The following is a 19,297-nucleotide window of genomic DNA, read 5'->3' on the forward strand; positions in this document are numbered from 1 at the left end:
TGTCACCATTTTGACCTTAATTTGTTAACAGCACAGCTTCTACCGCATTTGATTTGTTAGCCCTAAATCACTAAAGCCGTGTCATGTTTAACGGGGGAGAATTCAACTCCACTTCTAGACAGGAGAAACGACATTCAATTTGCTAACATGTGTTAAAACTGCCATATTATTCATGGACTGCTTTCTCTTGCCGCCTTTTAATTGCAGCTTTAATGTGCATAGGCTTACGCCTAGCAGGACCTGGCACGGGGCCAGATGGGTCTTGGAGGTAAGGTAAAGGAGAGAACTTGGCTCACCAACACAGGTGGAGCCCATCTTCTATGCCACCAGCCTGGAACTTTAGGCTGGATGCAAAAACAGAAGCAGCCATTTCCACTGCCCCATGACACTTCTTTGCTGTTGTCTGATCAGTCTCCATTATTTTAAAATAATGGGCCAAATAGCTTAATGTTATTAATATAACTCATGATGGATCAGAAAATAGAAAATAGTCCTGGTCATGGCCTGTTAGGAACCTGGCCGCGCAGCAAGAGGTGAGTGACCGGCAAGCAGAGCTCTGCCTTTTGTCAGATCAGTGGAGGTGTTAGATTCTCATGGAAACATGAACCCTATTGTGAACTGTGCATGCAAGAGATCTAAGTTGCCTGCTCTAATGCCTGATAATCGCCTCTCTTCCCAAACACCCACCCCCGGCTGTGGAAAAATTGTCTTCCACGAAACCATCCCTGATGCCAAAAAAGATTGAGGACCGCTGCTTTAAACATCTCTGATGTTACATGACAGTTCTCAGCAAAGGATAGAATGCGGGATTAGGAGATGGCACGGTGGCTTACACCTGTCGTCTAAGCACTTTGGGAGGCCGAGGAGGGAGGATAGCTTGAGGCCAGGGGTTTGAGACCAGCCCAGGTCAACAAAAAAAGACTTCATCTCTACAAACAACAACAAAAATTTTTACTCAGGTGTGGTGGTGCTTACCTGTAGTCCCAGCTACTTGGAAGGCTGAGGCAGGAGGATCACCTGAACCTAGGAGGTTGAGGCTGCAATGAGCAGTGATTGTGCCATCGCATTCCAGTCTGGGCAACAGAATAAGAATCCAACTCAAAAAAAAAAAAAAGAAAGAAAGAAAAAGAAAAAAAAAAAATTAGAGGAGCACAGGACTGACTTTTTTAGAGATTCTTTCAGGCTTTAATAAAATACATAATCTTCTGGGTAGACCCTTCAGCTATATGGTTCTCTAAAATCCATTCCTGACTCTTGTGTCCTCTGTCACAGGTTATTCAGAGGACTGGCATCCATGAGAAGTATTGCAGCTGAGTGGGTGGGATGCCTGAGCTCTCAGCCGAGATGGGAAGCTGAGTCACGATGTGACCTGGGGCAGTGGCTGGAAATCCTTGGGTGCAGTTATCTTGGAGTGTGGAGTGTGGCAGAGTCAATCTTCAAATGCATTCTCTGTGATTTGGAAGTCAAGTGCTGGCTTTTTAGCACTCCCTTAGCCTTGCTCATAAGGAAACTCAATCAAGAGAATGTTCCCATACTCTGTTTTCTTCAAATGGTTTTGCCGTGGCTGAAGTTATGCTTGATAGCTCCCGGCTTGTCTTTAATTTCAATACAGAGGGAGAAAGCACACCGTTCCGAGAGCCCTTTAAGCCCTTTCCACTGATGGAAAGAACACGCCCCAGTGCTTGTTGATCTCCCAGGTTTCTGAGGGTTGTTTTTGAGTCATTTAGAAATAGTTGAATGATTTTCGTATTACATTTCAAGTCTCTCCTGCTTAAGAGCTTCAACATATATTTGTCAGCTGCCCTACAGAGCAGGGTTTTACTCCTATTCTTAAAAGCTTAGACCATTTCTGCTATAAATAATACTATCTGATGTCATAATGATTTATATTGTTATCTGATATTTTAAAAAACTATTTATGTCATGAAACCATATGTTGGAAGAAGTCTATGTCTGTACCACTAGTCTTAGAAGCAGAAGCTTTTTTATTAGAAGCAGTGCCTGGAATTGTCTATATAATATTTTAATACAGTATAGTTGGGGGTTTTATGGCACTAAAATCTTTTAAAAAGTGGCCGGGCGTGATGGCTCATGCCTGTAATCCCAGACCAAGGATCACTTGAGTCCAGGAGTTCAAGACCAGCCTGGGCAATATAACAAGACCTTGTCTCTACAAAAAAAATTTTTTAAGGTTAACTGGGTGTGGTGGTGCACCTATAGTCCCAGCTGCTCAGGAGGTTGAAGTAGGAGGATTGTCTGAGCCCAAGAGGTCAAGGCTGCGGTGAACTATGATAGTGCCATTGCACTCCAGCCTAGATGACAGAATGAGACCCCCCCAACTCAAAAATAAAAGTGGATTGTCTATACTCTTCCAGTGGGTTCACACCGGTTACCTTTTGCTGCTGAAACAGCCCAATATGGAAGGGAAGAGTGTGTGTCTATTGAATCCCTGACAGTTTCTGGTATATGCTAACTTAAGTGAGGTCATACAACATGTGTTACATGAAAATGGTATGTGGCATATTTTATGTATAAGAAACCACAGGAATTTTCTTTCATAAGAAATGTAGCTGCTTGACAGTGGCTTTTTACATACAAAGTGGCTCTGTGGTGTTTCCCATGCTATCTGCCTTGGTCCCGAAGTTTCAAAAGCTCACGGTGCCTGTTCAAAAGCCGTGATTTAAGTTAGTTTCTATTTTTTTTTCGCCTTTGAAATAAAACTGGCTCCCTCTCCAAAAAATAAGGATTTGAACTTCCCTTTGATTCTGGGAATTCACATACACTGAAGACTGTTTTTAGTTTTATTTATTTATTAAATTAATTAATTTTTTATTTTTTTATAGAGATGGGGTCTTGCTATGTTGCCCAGAACTCCTGGGTTCAAGCAATCATTCCACTTGAACCTCCCAAAGTGTTGGAATTACAGGTGCAAACCACCATACCCAGCTGAAGACTGTTTTTAGAAAAATAAATGTTCACATAAATAGGTAATGGTCCCTGGAAAAGTCGTATTCTGTAGATGAAAAGATCCACAGGGACTGAAAAGTTCCTTACAGCTTTTAATTTGAAAGTCACCTTAACTTGTCATTGGTCTTGAATTCAGATATTCACAAAGGTAACCTCTGGGCAGAAGAATAAATCAGTACTGCTAATTGCACTTGTTTAATTCAGCCATGAGAAAAATTAATCCTTTCATAAGCAGCTGATTTTCTGGGTGACATTCTGCTGTGGAACCATTCCTTCTATTTTATAATGGAAAGAACGGTTATAAAATGTTTTTAATTAAAAGCCTTAATCTTTTTTCCCCTTCTTTAAAAATATGCTGTGGAAGAATAGTATTTTAATTGGAAGAAATATTTAGCTCAATAAAACTAAAATATAACTGAGTATAATCTGAAAATGAAACTATCAAGATCTGACATCAGAAGGAGCCCACAAGGTTTTTTGTATGTATGCATATAAGAAATTTATACTGAAATCAAAAGTTTTTCAGAATGGGCACTAAGGAATTCTGGTAATAAACCACACGTTGGCCATTTGCTATATGCAAAACTGTCTGAAAAATGTAAAATGAGGTTATTGCCTTCAAGGAACCAATCTGATTGCAGAGATCAAACTCATGAAAAGTGACTAATGAAAAAAATTAAATGATGGTTTAATGGAAATATTTTCCAGATAAATGGCATAGATTATAAGAGCTTTATTCAGAAAGGGAGATAACTGGGGAAAGACATGCAGAGACTTGGAGGTGGAACTTGAGTTTGGTTTTTGATGATGGGTAGGACTTGGATAGACTTAGAAGGGCCTTGAGTATTACAGGAGAAAAGCCAGAACTCATAGGGTTTAACATGACTCGAGATCTTCTTGACCATACAAACTGAACTGTCCGTGAATACCTCCAGTGACTCTCTGCCTTCACGGGCACCCTGCTCTAATTTTGTACAGTGTTAGTCATCAGAAAGTACTTTTGTTTAGTCTTCAGGTGAAATCTATCCCCACCTCCTTGAACTTGCATTTGAATTCTTTCCTTGTAGAGAAACTTGAACCTGTCTTCCACATGGGAGCCCTTGAAGCATGTGAAGAGGACTATTTTGCTTCACCCAAGTCTTCTTTTCTTCCCCAGTCCTTTCAGCTGTTCCTCATTTGTCCATGTTTCCAGATGCTTTGTCTTCCTGGAGACTTTTTCCTGTGCATCTCGAGACCCTTCCTTCACCAATACATCTTTCAATGCAAAACAGGGATCTAATCACAGTCCTATGAAAAACCAGCAGGGTCCACAGAGTAAATTCAGCCTTCTAGTTTACCTGTGACATAATTGTTTGTACATGTCCCCTCCCCCCTTGGTAGAATGCCACTTGGACCAGAAGACACAGCATACCTGTGACCCAGCATCAAATACACTCCCACCTCCGCCTTTCCCAGTGAGTGGGGAGGAAGAGACAGACAGTGGGGTTTTGTGGCTGTGAGCTTTTTCCCTTTTTCCCCTTTGGTGAGGGAGCAAGTCTGTTGCCTGAATGCGGTGGGCTCTGTCTTTTGTTGTCCTGGGCACCATATGTGCCTTCTAGGGCTGTCAAGGCTGATGTGGAGTTGCCTGGCCTGAGATGGTTGTCGTCACCTCCTGCTTTGACATCTGCTCAGTGCTGTGTTTTGCTCTTCGCAGCTGCTGAGGCAGGGCCACTGTTATCCCTGTCCTGTTGAGTGAGCTCATGAGGGTCCTCAGGCCCTGAGGGAACACGAAGGCCACCCTGGCTGAGTTTCTGATTTTTGCCACCCCTTGAAGCTTAATAGGGTCTTCTGTGGCATCTAGACTGACTGGGAAAGTAAGTTCGTTTCCCGAAAGGTAAATGACCGAGCCTTGCCAATTCCATCCCTAACACTATGGATGGAGTTTGATTCACTTTGTATTTGCTGCACTTGCTCTGTTTTATAATGACTTTAGCTGTTACAGTCTAACTCAGTCACACTTCCTTCCACATTCTAAAAGGAAAACTATGTCTCTACATTCCAGAAAGAAGACAAGACGGCAACTTTTGGCTCTACTGAGAAAACTCAGAATGATTTCTTGTTTTCATTCCATGTGATTTTAAAGTCAGTAGCTTGATTTCTCTATAGAGACCTTATCCCATCCGAATACCTCTCATGTTTAGTTGTTGATTTGCTGTAAGCACCGTGAGAACTCCCATACCCTATTTTTATTCTCTGCATAGCCCTTACCATCTCCTGATATTTCTCATGTTTATTTGCTGATTTGTTGTAAACTGCAGGAGCGTAGAAACATGGTCTTTGTTCATGACCCTGTCCCCGGCGTCTGGTCCAAGGCAGACAGGCAATGAAGAGTGGAATGAATGTTAAATCATCCTTGGTGTAGAATACAATCTACTCCATGCCTTGGAGCAGGGGTGACCTTATGAGCCTTGTTAGGTTTTAGCAAGAAGAGAGGTTTTCCAGAACGAGTCCAGAAGATACCTTCCTGGTTCCTTTCTAGTCCCTGTGTTTGCTTCCAGTGTCCCATTGCCAGTGGTAAGCTGCCCACCCCCACTCCTGGAGTCTTCTGGAATGGGAAGCTGCCCCACTGACTTATACTCCCCTGAGGCTTTGCTCTCTAAGCATTTCTTGCCCATCTGCATGTGGTGTGATCAGAGTGATCTGAGCATTCAACCATATGACAAATGTTTTGCTCTCTGTCTTCTCCCTTGCTCCTTTATCTCCTGAATAACTGGGAAACTGCCTCCTTTCTTAAGGGGCCATAGCACTCAGATCCAGAAATGGAGCTTCAGACAGTTATACATTCGATCTGCTTTTCACCAAACATACTGTTTTCCTTTTGAGAGCTTGCCTGCATTTCTTTCTTCTTTTCTTCCTCCCTCCTTCTCCTCAACAGGCATTAGTTGAATGCCTATTATGTGTCAAGCTCTGTACTAAGTGCTGAGGGTACCTTGTGAATCAGACAAACAGGCCATCTGCTCTCTCATGCATGTTGGAAGCTACCATAAAAACAATCACCACCTCCCCGGGCATGGTTTCTCAGGCCTGTAATCCCAGCACTTTGGGAGGCAGAGGCGAGAGGATTGCTTGAGCCCAGGAGTTTGAGACCAGCCTGGGCAATATAGCGAGACCCGGTCTCTACAAGAAAAATCAGAAAATTAGCCAGGTGTGTAGTCCCAGTTACTCAGGAGACTGAGGTGGAAGGATTGCCTCAGCCCAGGAGGTCAAGGCTGTGGTGAACTGTGATCATGCCACTATACTCCAGACTGGGTGACAGGGTGAGACCCTCCATCTCAAAAATATATATATTTATCATCAGCTCACCACCACCACCACCCACACATATTCTGCCCACTTCAGCTGAAGGGTCAGATTCCATTTGGACAAATATCATAATGGTGTAGAGACTGATTTGTAGAATCGGCCACCTGGACTGACCTCCCAGGTTTTCTGTTTATTGCCTAGGTGACCTTGGGCAGGTCATTAATTTCTTAAGGCTTCAGCTTCCTCATTGGTAAAGTGGGAAGAAAAATAGTATTCGCCTTACAGAATTCATGGGAAGAGAAAATGAAATATGGTTCATGTAAAGCACTTAGGAGAGGACCTGACTCTTAATAAAAATGTTGGCAATGAGAGTGAGGATGGTGGTAACAGCTGGGAACCCTGATGGAGCCTGTGGAAATACCTTGACCTTGGTTATGACACACATACTCTAGATCTCCAGTTGTTTGACCAAAGGATGATAAGATCTGTTTCTATAATCAAAGGGGACAAAAGAGATAAATAGAGTTGAGATACATATGAGTGCAATCAATAATCCTATTTTCTGGACTTGAAAAATCAGCCAGTGTTGTCTGACAAGCATTCACACACACTTCTGGGGGAGGGGCAGAACCTTAGATTCTGGGCCAGTGGTTGCTGAATGTGCAGGCCCACATCTCCTGTGATGGAAAAACAAGGGGCTTGTTGGGGAGGAGCTCAGAGGGCAGAGAGAAGAAAGAGTGGGGAAGACAAAGCCTCCGGGCTTTCTCTTTCCTACTCTACTTACTGTGACTTGTCCATTGCTCTCTTAGCTTTATCTTTAAATAATTGAAGACTATCTTGGGAACCAGGGCCTTCATGAAAGCAAGTCATTTGCCCAGTGGTCTTATGCTGAGCAAGGATGAAAATCCCTTGTATTACACTCTGGAAGGATCCCTGTGTGTTGTAAAGGAGGAGTTTATCGCCAAAATGGGAGGGCAGATACTGTCTGCTGTGGTGTCAGGTCTGACTGAGAGCCGTCTGAGGACTGCAGACCCCAGATAAGCTTAGGGCGGCAGAGTTGCCTGTGAGTGTGGTGAGTGTTTGTGTGTGTGACCGTTAGTGGGGTGTCTGCTTGAAATGGTGACAGAGCAGTTAAGTGTCTAAGGGGTCAAGCTGGAATTCCCTCATTAACAACAAATTTGATGCTTGAAAATTCAGCTAATTTGAAAATTAGTTTATTTTTAAAATGCCCTTTAGCAATGTGAGTATTTAGAAAATCTCTCTGGGAAACTTAGCAAAAACAGTTCTGACAAAAATGTACTAAAGAACAGAAAAATTCTCCCAATGCTCTTAGAATACTTTTTTTACTTTTCAGCAGAGGTATCCAAACATAGTTGAGTGTGAATACTGCATTAAAATAGTTTAGGACAAAAATAGAAAATAGAGACTTGTTCTCCTGGTGTGAAAACACGTGTAACAATCACAACATTTTTTTCCCTTCGCTGTAACCATTTCTGGGTAATGTTTCATGCTGGGCAAACAATTATTTCTCCTTCTCTCTATCTTTTAATTTCCTCTCTCTACGTTTCCAAAGAACTTACTTTTTTTGTGTGCCTTTGTTCTTTTCTAAATTTAAGTTTACGTTAGGAAAAGAGTCAGAGAAGAGCATGGTGGAATGAAGTATGTCCATGTAAATCTGCTGTTTCCTAAGCAGGGTCAGTCCTCCTCCCCCAATTCTCAGCACTATCTCCCCGCCCCCCGACTCCCTCTTCCCTCCTCCTGCCCTATTGCCTTGGATACTGTAAAGTGTCGGTGTTCTTCTACATAGCACTTATCACAGTAGTCATTTAAGAATAAGTTTTGAGCTGGGTTCGGTGGCTCAGTCTGTAATCCCGCGCCTTTGGGAGGCTGAGGTGAGTGGATTGCCGGAGCCCGTGGGTTCAAGACCCGCCTGGGCAACTTGGCGAGACCTCATCTCTACAATAAAGGTGAGTGGATTGCCTGAGCCCGCGGGTTCGAGACCCGCCTGGGCAGCGAGACCTCATCTCTACAATAAATCCAAAAAATCAGCCGGGCGTGGTAGTGCATGCCTGTAATTCCGGCTTCTCCGAAGGCTGAGGCGGAAGGATCGCCAGAGCCCAGCAGGCGAGGCTGCGGTGGCTGGGAGCGGCCACTGCACTCCAGTCTGGGCGACTGAGTGAGACTCCAACTCCAAAAAAAAAAAAAATCAGCTGGGCGTGGTAGCGCGCACCTGTAATTCCGGCTACTCGGAAGGCTGAGGTGGAAGGATTGCCAGAGCCCAGCGGGTCGAGGCTGTGGTGGCCGGGAGCGGCCACTGCACTCCAGTCTGGGCAACGGAGTGAAACTCCAACTCAAAAAAAAAAGAAAAGAAAAGAAAAAAAAGAATAAGTTTTGTAATTTACTTTTTAGTATTTTCCGTCTTTGCTAGACTATAATCTCCATGAGGGCAAGGGGCATAGACGGTTCTGTTCACCTTGGTATACACTGGGGCTGGCCCAGTGCCTAGTGCCTAGAAGGAACTCAGTTTATACTGTTAAATAATAGCCAACACTGAATGGCAGGCATCCTCCTACTGAAAGAATCAGCCTTCAAAATACTTGCAAGCCATCAAACAAATACATAAGCTACAAATAAAATCTTTAAAAAAATCTACGCATGTGAGGTTTATTTCGTACATAGCTTTGAATTTTTAAGCTATGGCATACATCAAATGCTACAACTAATTGGGATATGAATATTTGAGTTTTCAAAAGTGTGACTTGAGTGCAAATAAGTTATTTTATCTTTTCATCCCTATGCGAGATAGAGAAGGGATGGGTAGTCTCACTAACTTGAAATCAGTGTGGGGAGAGTAGGTCATTGGTAGTGAGGGTCCCCAAGCCCAGGTTTCTCATGAGAATAACAAAAGACGTGCTTGTGAGCCAGTCAGGCTCCCGGTGGGAGGTGGCAGGCACTCTTAAACTGGTCATCTGAGGCGTTCACAACGGGATCTCTTATGAAAGTGAGGGGTAGGGCTTATAGAAATTGTTAAGAGATAGTGCAGCACCCTGGGGCTAGCTACAGCTGGGAGTTTGGACTCCCTCTAGTCCTGGAAGGTCAGGGGATGGAGGGCTAGCAGAACCCACACAGGGTGCCTGTCACGAGAGGGCCATGTAACAGAGCTGTGATGGGGGTAACAGTGTAAACCAAGCTGCAGCCTCTTGGCAGGAAGGAAGCGGGGCAACTGCATACACCAACCTCACTCTCCTCCCACCTCCTTATCTCCTGACAGTGCCTCTAGTGGTACAACCAACTGGGAGTCAGGGCAAAAGGGAACCCATTGCTTTGGTCCACAAGGGTCAGTGGTACAAGGTGCAGAGCAGGATAGAATAGATGCGAGAGTGAAGGTGAAGTGCAAAGATAGAAAACACAGCTTGTGTGCTCTCTGCTGAAACACACCAGAGGAGACAACCTTGAGAGTGTGAGCATCATATTAAAATGTAGATACTCATTTGGAAGGTCAGCCTCTGTACTGGCCCAGTGTGGCAAAGTAGCACCGTCAATGCTAAGTTGCTGTTTGGTGCCAGAAGCTAACCTTGAACCGTAGAAGTCTCACTGATTCAGTCATTTGTCCAGCAAGTATTTGCAAGCACCTTTGTGTGTTGGGCACACAAGCCTTGTAAGGGATATTTTTGGAGCTCTGTCTTCCACTAGAGTAAGGCTGTATCTGTAGGCTTTCCTTCAGTACAATGACACTTAAGGTGAGGTTCCTCAGGTCAGCGGAGGCACCTGGAAACTGGTTGGATGTGCAAAGCCATGACCACACCCAGACCTTCTGAATCAGCATTTCTGGAACACGGTGGCTAACACCTGTAATCCTAGCACTTTAGGAGGCTGAGGCAGGAGGATCACTGGAGGCCCGGAGTTTAAAATTAGCCTGGGCAACATAGGGAGACCCCATCTCTGAAAAATAAATAAATAAATAAATAAATAAATAAATAAATAAATAAATCAGCTTCTCTGGGGTTGGGGCTCAGAAATCTGTGTTTTAACAACTCTCTAGGCAATTCCTACACACACTCACGTTTGAAACACTGCTTTGGCTGCTATTGCAAATTTCTGGAAGAAAGAAGCTTAGAGATGTGAGTAATATACCCCTTGCCACCCATTTCATCTTAATGTTGACATCTTTCCAAATAGTCCTGTAAAACAAGGAAATTGGATTAGAGAAGCAGTTTTCAAACAGTGTTTATTTTTGATCCCCTTAGAGTCGGGGGTCACTGGGCCAATCTACTCAACTAAAGTAATACGCTTATTTTTCTATTTCATTTGCACATAGGGTTCTGAGGCTTAGGAAGCATTTGAAAACCACTGGTTGAGATGATCTAAAATTCCTTCTCATTCAAATATCATTGATGCTGTTCTATGTGTCAACTGCATTGATTCAGTATGTGTGGTATCTATATTTAGTGCTTACATAGATGCACATTTTGTTATATTTCAAAATATTAGCACTGGCTTATGGCCAGAGGTGCTATTTTTCCATTTCCTGTGCTTTCTGGCATAGCTAAGGTGCTTTCCCATAGAATGTATGTGTGTAATTTCTAGAATAGCAGTTACCTGTTCGCAGCATGTTATTTTACTGTCTCTTATTGTTGTTTTGAAAATACAAAAATTACCGAAAGTGTCATTGCATTTCTGCTTGTGTCAACTTGTGTGTCTGAACTATCCATGTAAGCATTGGCTATTAACTATTTAAAAATGCAGAGAGTTCAGCAGGCGGGATCAGAGTCGTTCTAACCTTGGTTGTATATTTGGCTTCCATGAGATACGAAGCTTGGACAATTTCTCATCCTTTCTAGGCTTGTATTTTCTTATTTGTCAAAGACTTATAATAATATATTGCCTCCCTACATCATGTGAGGTAGTTCTAGAATTTCTATATAGAAGGGAGTTGGGTCAGTCATCTTTTTGCTGGGGCTGGGGAGTGGGCAGGGACTTGTCTTGGTGCATTTACAAAGCAAGCACACATTGTTTTTCTTAGTTTATATATCAAAGATCATAAAAATTAGGAATATTTTCTTTTTTTTTGAGCAAGTATAATTTATTATGGACAAATGGTTGGAAAGATGTTACTAATATCCACGGATAAGTTCCTTAAGTCACATGTAAAGATAGACTATTAAAAGTTTCCTTTATTTTTCTGTTGAATCAGGCACTAGCTACCATGTTACAGTTCGATATTTGGGGGCCTTCCAAATGTTAGCACAGTTAGCATTGCCTTATTAATCATCAAATAATAAACTAGGTCCCAGTGGTTATGTCCACATCTAGATTGTTCAGGTGATCAGGAACTCTTTTATTTGTTTGCTTTAGCCTTGAGTTCTTGGTTATATCTCCAAATACGAAAAAGCTGAGAGGCTCCTGCTGTCCCCACAAAGAAATTAACAGCAAACAGATTCCAATTCTTTGGAACAATTACAAGTGAGTATCTTGACCAAATAAACCCTGTAGCCATCAAAACAGCAGACTGGGCTGTGCTGAGTTTTTCTGCAGGTCTGGTCATGTCAGCCAATCCAGCACACACCAACCCCCATTTCATAACCGGAGCCCAGAAAAAAACTGTTTTGGGGCCGGCCGGGTGGTTGTAAAACGGCCTCAATTTCTTGGGCAACATCAGCTCCACCTTATCGAGCACCTGGTGGTAGGTGGCCCGCAGGCCTCGAACACCAGCAGCCAACATCTCCGCCGCCAAGTGATCTTGGGCAGCCAGGCGGGAGCGTGGCGGTGTCCTCGTCCCTGGATGCTCTGCTGCCCCTTCACTTTGGCTGAGGAGGCCTGAAGTTAAAAGGGGCTCTTCGGGCCTTCCATGCCCCAACTAAAGATGCCGCACAATTCTCTTGTTCCCTGTGAAGTGAGGCTCGTGAGCAAGAGACTACGGAATTCACCGTCTTCTTTCTCTACTACTTTTTTATCCAAAGAGAACCGAGGACTTGGCTAAAGTGGCCTGAATCCACTTTTCCATGGTGAAGGCAGTCGCTGCGTGCAGCGCCCTCAGTCCCCAGGATGGTCCACAACCACACTTTCTATTTGCCTTTTATTTTGGTGCTGCTGATACAATCACGGCTGCTCTGTTCTTGTTCCCAGTCTCTTACCCGCTGAGAAATGTTGGTCACTAGAGGGCCAGGGTCTTGACCCTGCTGGAACGGGGCATACAGGGGTCAGGGGTGTGTTGAGTCTCTTACCCCCTGATAAATGTTGGTCGCGGGGGTCTTGACCCTGCTGGAAAGAGGCGTCTAGGGGTCAGGGATGTGTTCAGTCTTACCCCTTGAGGAATGTTGGTCACGAGAGAGCCAGGATCTTGACCCAAGTTGGAGAAGCAGCTTAGAGCCTTTGAGAAGTCGAGGCGGTCGAGATTCCGCAGGAAACAGGGTCGGTGGAGGCGAGTCAAGCTGGAAGCAGGAACCCCGCCGGCGAAAAAGCACACACACGCGCGCTCGGAGTGGGGCACAGTCGAGGGCCTGGGGATCGGCTATGTCCCCCCGGGCACCCTGGGGGCGGCGCGCCAGGCCCGGGCGTCCTGGCTGGCTCCGGGGAGGCTGGCCATCGGGGCCTCTCCCGGATTTGTGACGTGCCGGGGCACAAAGCCGGGTCGCTGGGCGGGGGTCTCCCGGCCGAGAGCCCGGTGGGATGGGGATGGGGCCCCGCGCAGCATTAGAGTGAGCTCCGAGTCGGCGGCGGCGGGGTCGGGCGCCGGGGCGGCCGCGATCGCCGGTCACGCGCCTGACTGCTCTGGCCGCGCTGGCCGCCCCAGGAATATTTTCCAAAGATGCTTTTATTTGTACTAAACAGAACATTGATAAAGTGACAATTAATTTTTTAAGAAATACTTTTTAAAAATTGGGTTGGTTTTGGGGAAGCTTATTGAGGGCAGGGAGGACAAAGTTTCTTCCTCCAGTCACTTTTTTTTTTTCCTTAGTAACTTTTATTTATTTATTGTCTCTTTTAATTTTTTTTTAATTTTAAAGATGTGGGGTAGAATTCAGGGTAGACATACAAATGTTCATTATGCAAGTACCCTTGTTGATGAGGTGTGTGTGTGTGTGTGTGTGTGTGTGTGTGTCCCCATAGATTTCCACTATTGCCAATCTCGCCACCCTCCACCGCCACACCTGGCAATTTCCCACAACTGCCAATCCTTTTCTTATAGTATTATGATAATTGTCCAAGGTCTGCTTATGAGTGAGAACATGTGATACTCAGTTCTTTGTTTCTGTGATAGATCACTCAGTATTATATCCCCAGCCACTTCTTGGCATAGCTCTTATGTGACCCTGGGGTCTTGTGAAGATAATAAACTACGGAAGAACTGAGCAAGCTCAAGAACAGAAGGAGTGTCAAACTGGTGATATTTATATTTCCTCAAAGGTCTTTAGGGAAGAACAAACATTTGATTCATCTTCGCGTCTTTTCCCAGCTCCTCACTGGTACAGTGCCTGTCTTTAAAATTAAAAAAAAAATTTTTAAAAAATTTTAGAGTTGTGGGGTACATATGAGGATATACTACATAAGTATATTGCACAAAGGTGAAATTTTGGTTTTATGGAGAAGCTTCTCCACCCTCCTCGTAGTGGGCATGGCACCCAGTGGGTGATTGTGTATCCCTTATCCTCCCTCCCTCTCTTACTTTCTTGCTCCTTCTTCTCTCCCTCCCTTAGCTGTGCTCAGCATCTGTTGTTCTCACCCTTGTGCCTGTGTGCCCAGTGTTTAGCAATGTCTGTCTGATAGTAGCTGTTCAATAAATGCTTGATGTGTAAATCACTCTACCAAAAAGACTCCTGCACTTGTGTATTCACTGCAACACTAGTCATAATACATGGAACCAACCCAGATGCCCATCAAAAGTAGACTGGAGAAACTATGGTACATATACATGATGGAGTACCATGGAGCCATAAGAAGAACAAAATCATTTCCTCTGCAGCAACATGGTTGCTATTGGAGACCATCATACTAAATGAAATATCACAGAAACAAAAAACTGAATACCGCACATTCTCACTCATAAGCAAGCCCTGATCACTGGTCACATGAGCACCAAGAAGCCAACAACAGATGCTGGACATTGCTACAGGAGCAAGGGGGGACAAGGGCCACACAACCACACACTAAGTACCAGGTCTGCTCTTGGGGAGAGAAGGCCCACTAGAAGCCCAAACCTCCCCAGCACGCAATTTACTTATGTAGTAAATCCTCAAATGTACCCCATAACTCTAAAGTAAAATAAGAATAAACAAGTAAATACTTGAAGTGTAGATGAATTTGTAACTCAGATGTTACCTGGGGTCACCTTGTCCTTTGATATGTAAATACAGGGAACTTGAACTCTGTCCCAGGTGCATTCCCAGAAGCTTATGATCTCATGGTCTACTCTTGCACTGATTTTTGGTGCTCCAGAGCTCCTGGTCACATGTATGTCTCACTTGTGGCTCCTCATCCTCTCTGCCCTCTGTAGACCCAACCAGTCCCTTCTCCTTGGTTTTTCCCAAACAATTCTCACACATGGCATTTGTGTGCAGTGGACGTTCCTGGTTATTCAGGGATATATACACATAAGTAATTTAGGATTCTATGTTAGTTCTGTTCTGAAAAATTCTTCTGGGGAGTATGCACCTTTGATCTGATGTGATTAAAATGGCACTTTACCTCTGTGTTCTTTCTCCGAAATCTCCCTAACACCAATCTAATCATGACAGAAACATCAGATACCTCCCAGTAGAGGGCCATCCTATAATATGCCTGATCAGGACTTTTCAAAACTCACAAGGTCAACAAAAGGCAAGTCTGAGAAACTGTTACAGCCAAGTGGAGCCTAAGGAAACAGCTAAATGTCATGTTTGATCCTGGGATGAGGTCCTGGAACAGAAAAAGGACATTAAGTAGAAACTAAGAAAATCTGAATAAATGGTGGTCTCTGCTCTCATACGTGGAACAGAAAATTTCCGTCTGCCCATTTCCTCCTTACATTCCCCGTTGAGGATTTCTGGTCCTGGCATCCTACCCCACCCACAGCTCTGTGCCTTGTGCTGCCCTTCTCGTCCTCATGCCTTCCTGCTTTGGGTTCCTCTAAATACTCACTGTCCCCATTATTTGGGATTCTTTGCTCTACCCTAGTGCATCCAATTGCTTCTCAAGTTGCAACTGTCTCTTCCCACTGCAAGTGAATGAACTGTCTCTGTTGAGCGCTGATTCTCTGTCGAGCCCAGATCAAGGTCACCCTGTGCAATTCTGGGAGACTCTGGGATAATGGTCTTTCAGTGTGGCCTCACTCAGGACAGCTGAATTTCCTCAAGTGGAGCATTATTCATCATGGAGAGAAGGGTTTGCACGTCTTTCAAGCCTTTATTTCATCATTAATCATTATGCTTTTCCTCATACTTAACATTGAAATACTTCCAAGGTTAAAAAAGGGGAAAAAAGTAACTTCCATTGCAGTGCCAGGCACTGAGGACACTGAAAAATGCCCTTAGCGATGAACCCTCTGGAAATAAGTTGAGTTCTCTGAGTATTCACATTTCACATTAGCTTTCAAATGTTATCATTCCTGCAGGTGTTCTCTTCCGGTTGCAAAATCGGTTCTGATTTGTGTTCTTCTAGTCAAGGCCATTCTAAGAAAAATAACGGGATAAAGGGGAGATATTTATTCACACTTTACTGGCGTAGCACATAGGTGACCTCCTTGTGTTGATGCCCACCATGTGTCCAGTACATTTTCAAGTAGGTATTTTTGTACCAGTTTTAGACCAGGAAGATGAGATGTGCATGGTAGCCCACCCAGAGTCCGGAGCCCAGCTCTGCCTGACCCCAAAGCTTGGGCTCCTTCACAACCCTACCTCCTCACCCAGATTTTCCAGCAGGCCTGGTGCCAAAGTCACTGAAAGTGCTTGCTGTTTTCCAAGCCCTTGACTTGTGCTTTTATTTGTTGCCAGTGCTTTTCAGAGGTAGAAGTTTCAATTTGCAATGCCAGTCTCCTCCTTCTCCTCTTCTTTGTTGTTTCTGCTCTTCCTTCTCCTCTTTCTCCTCCTCTCCCTTTTCTTCCTCTTCTTTCTCCTTTCTTTCTCCTACTTCTCCTTCTCTTCATCTTCCTCACATACATCCAGTGAGCCATTTGGTTACCACGAGGGGTTTTGTGAGTATATGGAAAGACTATTTGGGTCCAATTTTCTTCCTACCCAAGATAAGCCCATGAGCCCACCCTTCCAGGTGCAGAAGATGGCATGGCTTTCTTGGAATCTGTTACATATTTTCTCATGCTGTTTCCAGCTTTCTCATACATGGTAGCTATAAGATGAAGGGAAGCGGGGAGAATAAATGGAGCCACAAGGACAGCAGAAGAATTGGGAGACCAGGTCAGTCCCTTGGGTTCCCAGGGTCTTTTATTAAGCCATGTTAGCCATTGACAGAGACAAGGCTTTGTGTTAATTCCCACCATGTTTCAGTACCACTTTGGACCACCCCCTAACCTTTACACTCTGATGCTGCAAAGACAGCAGAAGTTAAGTTGAAGACCATGATAGACACTGATGCCTCATGCTTTGTATCTGTCTTAGCTTGTTTGGTGTTGGTATCATAGAATACTTGAAGCTGAGAAATTTGTAACAAAAAGTGGTTTATTTAGCTTATGATTCTCATGACTAGAAAGTCCAAGAGCATGGTGCTAACATCTGCCTGGCTTCTGGTGAGAGTCACGTGTTTCGTCAAGACATGACGGAGACACAGAAAGGCGGGTGAGCATGGGCAAAGAGGCAAACACAAGAAGTTGCCTTGCTTTATAACAACGAATTCAGTCCTGTGAGAGTGAAAGCTCCCTCCTGGGAGACGGCATTATTCTATTCATGAGGGGTCTGCCCCCGTGGCCCAAACACCTCTCAGTAGGCCACATCTCTCAACAGCGCCACAATGGCAGTCAAATTTCAGCATGAGTTTCAGAGGGGACAAACTGTATTCAAGTCATAGCATTTAGAATCCTTCAAAAAAATGACTTTTGGCATTGAGTGGGTAGAGCAGACTTAAACAGTATTGTAACCAGCTCAGCTGATCCAACTTAGTGGGGTTTCTTTTGAGTATTTTAAAAAATCAATCTTTATACAACAGTGATAGAAATATGATTCTGTAATGTGTTTTCATAAGAACAGCTTAGTTTCTGTTAAACCACATGTTAAGTTCTGAGTCCTGAAACTTAGCAATTATATAGAGTAATATACTGCTAGAATATAGTTATCCTACATAGCTATAAAACTTTTTTAGATAGATAAAGCTTTTCTGGTTTTGCCACAAAAGTTCTACAAATGTACAGACTCTTTGACTGACTGATTTTTGAATCAGGGTCTCATTCTGTTGTCCAGGCTGGTGTGCAGTGTGGCATGATCACAGCTCACTGCAGCCTCAACTTCCTGGACTCAGGCGATTCTTCTACCTTGCCCTCTTGAGTAGCTGGAATGACACATTTAACTAATTTTTTACTTGTTAACATTTTTGTAGAGATGATGTTTCACTATGTTGCTCGACTGGTCTTGAACTCCTGGGCTCTTGCAGTCCTCCCAAAGTGTTGAGATTACAGGTGTAAGCCACTGCTCCTGGCCCAAATGTCCAGACTCTTTGAATAGTAGAAACCTGCCCTCCAGTAGAGAGCATGCAGTAGCAGTGATGGAAAATTTTTTGTTATTGCAACATTATTGTGATGCAATAACACATAATGCAATTAAAAGATTAATGTGGCTGAAAAGAGGTTGGAAGGAAGAGTAGAACTCAGCAGAAGCAGCTTAATGAATGAATAAAACCTCCATAATTTCCTTATTAAGAAGTAAAAGGCACTAATGAGGTTGCTATTACCTGCATTCTAAGAACCTGCAGATTACAGACTGAAACAAGTAGGGACATGGGTTTGGAAATGTTCTTTGATAGCTAAGTTACTGCAGAGATAAATCAGTGATTTAAAAAATAAAACTAAGCCAGGCTCGGTGGCTCAGCCTGTAATCCCGCGCCTTTGGGAGGCTGAGCTGAGTGGATTGCCTGAGCCCGTGAGTTCGAGACCCGCCTGGGCAGGTGAGACCTCATCTGTACAATAAATCAAAAAATCAGCTGGGCGTGGTAGTGCATGCCTGTAATTCCAGCTACTTGGAAGGCTGAGGGGGAAGGATCGCTGGAGCCCAGCAGGTCGAGGCTGTGGTGGCCGGGAGCGGCCACTGCACTCCAGTCTGAGTGACAGAGTGAGACTCCAACTCAACAAAACAAAACAAAACAAAACAACATTAATTAAAAAATAAAACTAATGAAAGTCAAGTTACAGGCAAGTTACTTAATGTAGTAAATTATTCTCTTATCTCCCTTCCTCCTCCTCCTTCTCGCCATCATTATTATTTTTTGTAATATTATTGTGGGAGCATTTTGGGGATTGTACCTAAGTGGCTAAACCAAATGATTTATGGTCTATTATCTGTAAACACACACACACACACACACATACACACACACACACACACACACACACACACACACACACAATTAGATTTATTCTTGTTTTCTACATTTTCCAGTCTTGAAATAAATCTAAGAGCTTAGGCCTATTTATTCTACAGAAGGATGCAAGTTGTCAAGCGTCATCAGTCAAATCATTGGAGACTGTTGTTTTTGTAAGTCAAAAACAGCCAAATATCAGTCATTTCATATGATTCAATATGTGGAAGGGTTTGATAAATTCTAGCTGTATCACAAAATGTAATGAAATGTCATCCATTATCTGTTGGAAGGTATGAAGATGAAGCTTCATGCTGGAAGAAATGAAGTCCTTCTGAGGTGTGTCTTGAAATGTGAAGGTTTTTGGCCAGGCAGAAGCCATCCTGGGCTCTTGTAGCCAGTGAACCTGTCTGGGAATTCAGAAGGCCTGGGTTTTACTTCTGGCTTCATAAAAACAAATGATTATTAATTAGCACAATGAATATCCTCCCCCAACCTATGTATTTTTTTAGAATTTTCTTCTAGTCTGATGAAATAAATGTTGAAGGGCTTT

General features: G+C 43.7%; 1 protein-coding gene and 1 pseudogene across 3 annotated transcripts in view; one reads left to right on the forward strand and one right to left on the reverse strand.

Moving 5' to 3' along the window:
• The window catches only part of LOC103268813 (neurocalcin-delta), a 334,704-nt gene that overhangs the window by 34,733 nt on the left and 280,674 nt on the right, over nt 1-19,297 (forward strand). The gene's annotated exons all lie outside the window — the stretch shown is intronic.
• On the reverse strand, nt 11,320-12,028 carry LOC103268815 (annotated as a pseudogene). Its single transcript, XR_504843.2, has one exon. The product of XR_504843.2 is annotated as a mitochondrial pyruvate carrier 2 pseudogene (transcript).

The sequence above is a fragment of the Carlito syrichta genome, unplaced genomic scaffold (genome assembly GCF_000164805.1).
Source record: "Carlito syrichta isolate Samal-C Ts95f unplaced genomic scaffold, Tarsius_syrichta-2.0.1 Scaffold308917, whole genome shotgun sequence".
NCBI lineage: Eukaryota > Metazoa > Chordata > Mammalia > Primates > Tarsiidae > Carlito > Carlito syrichta.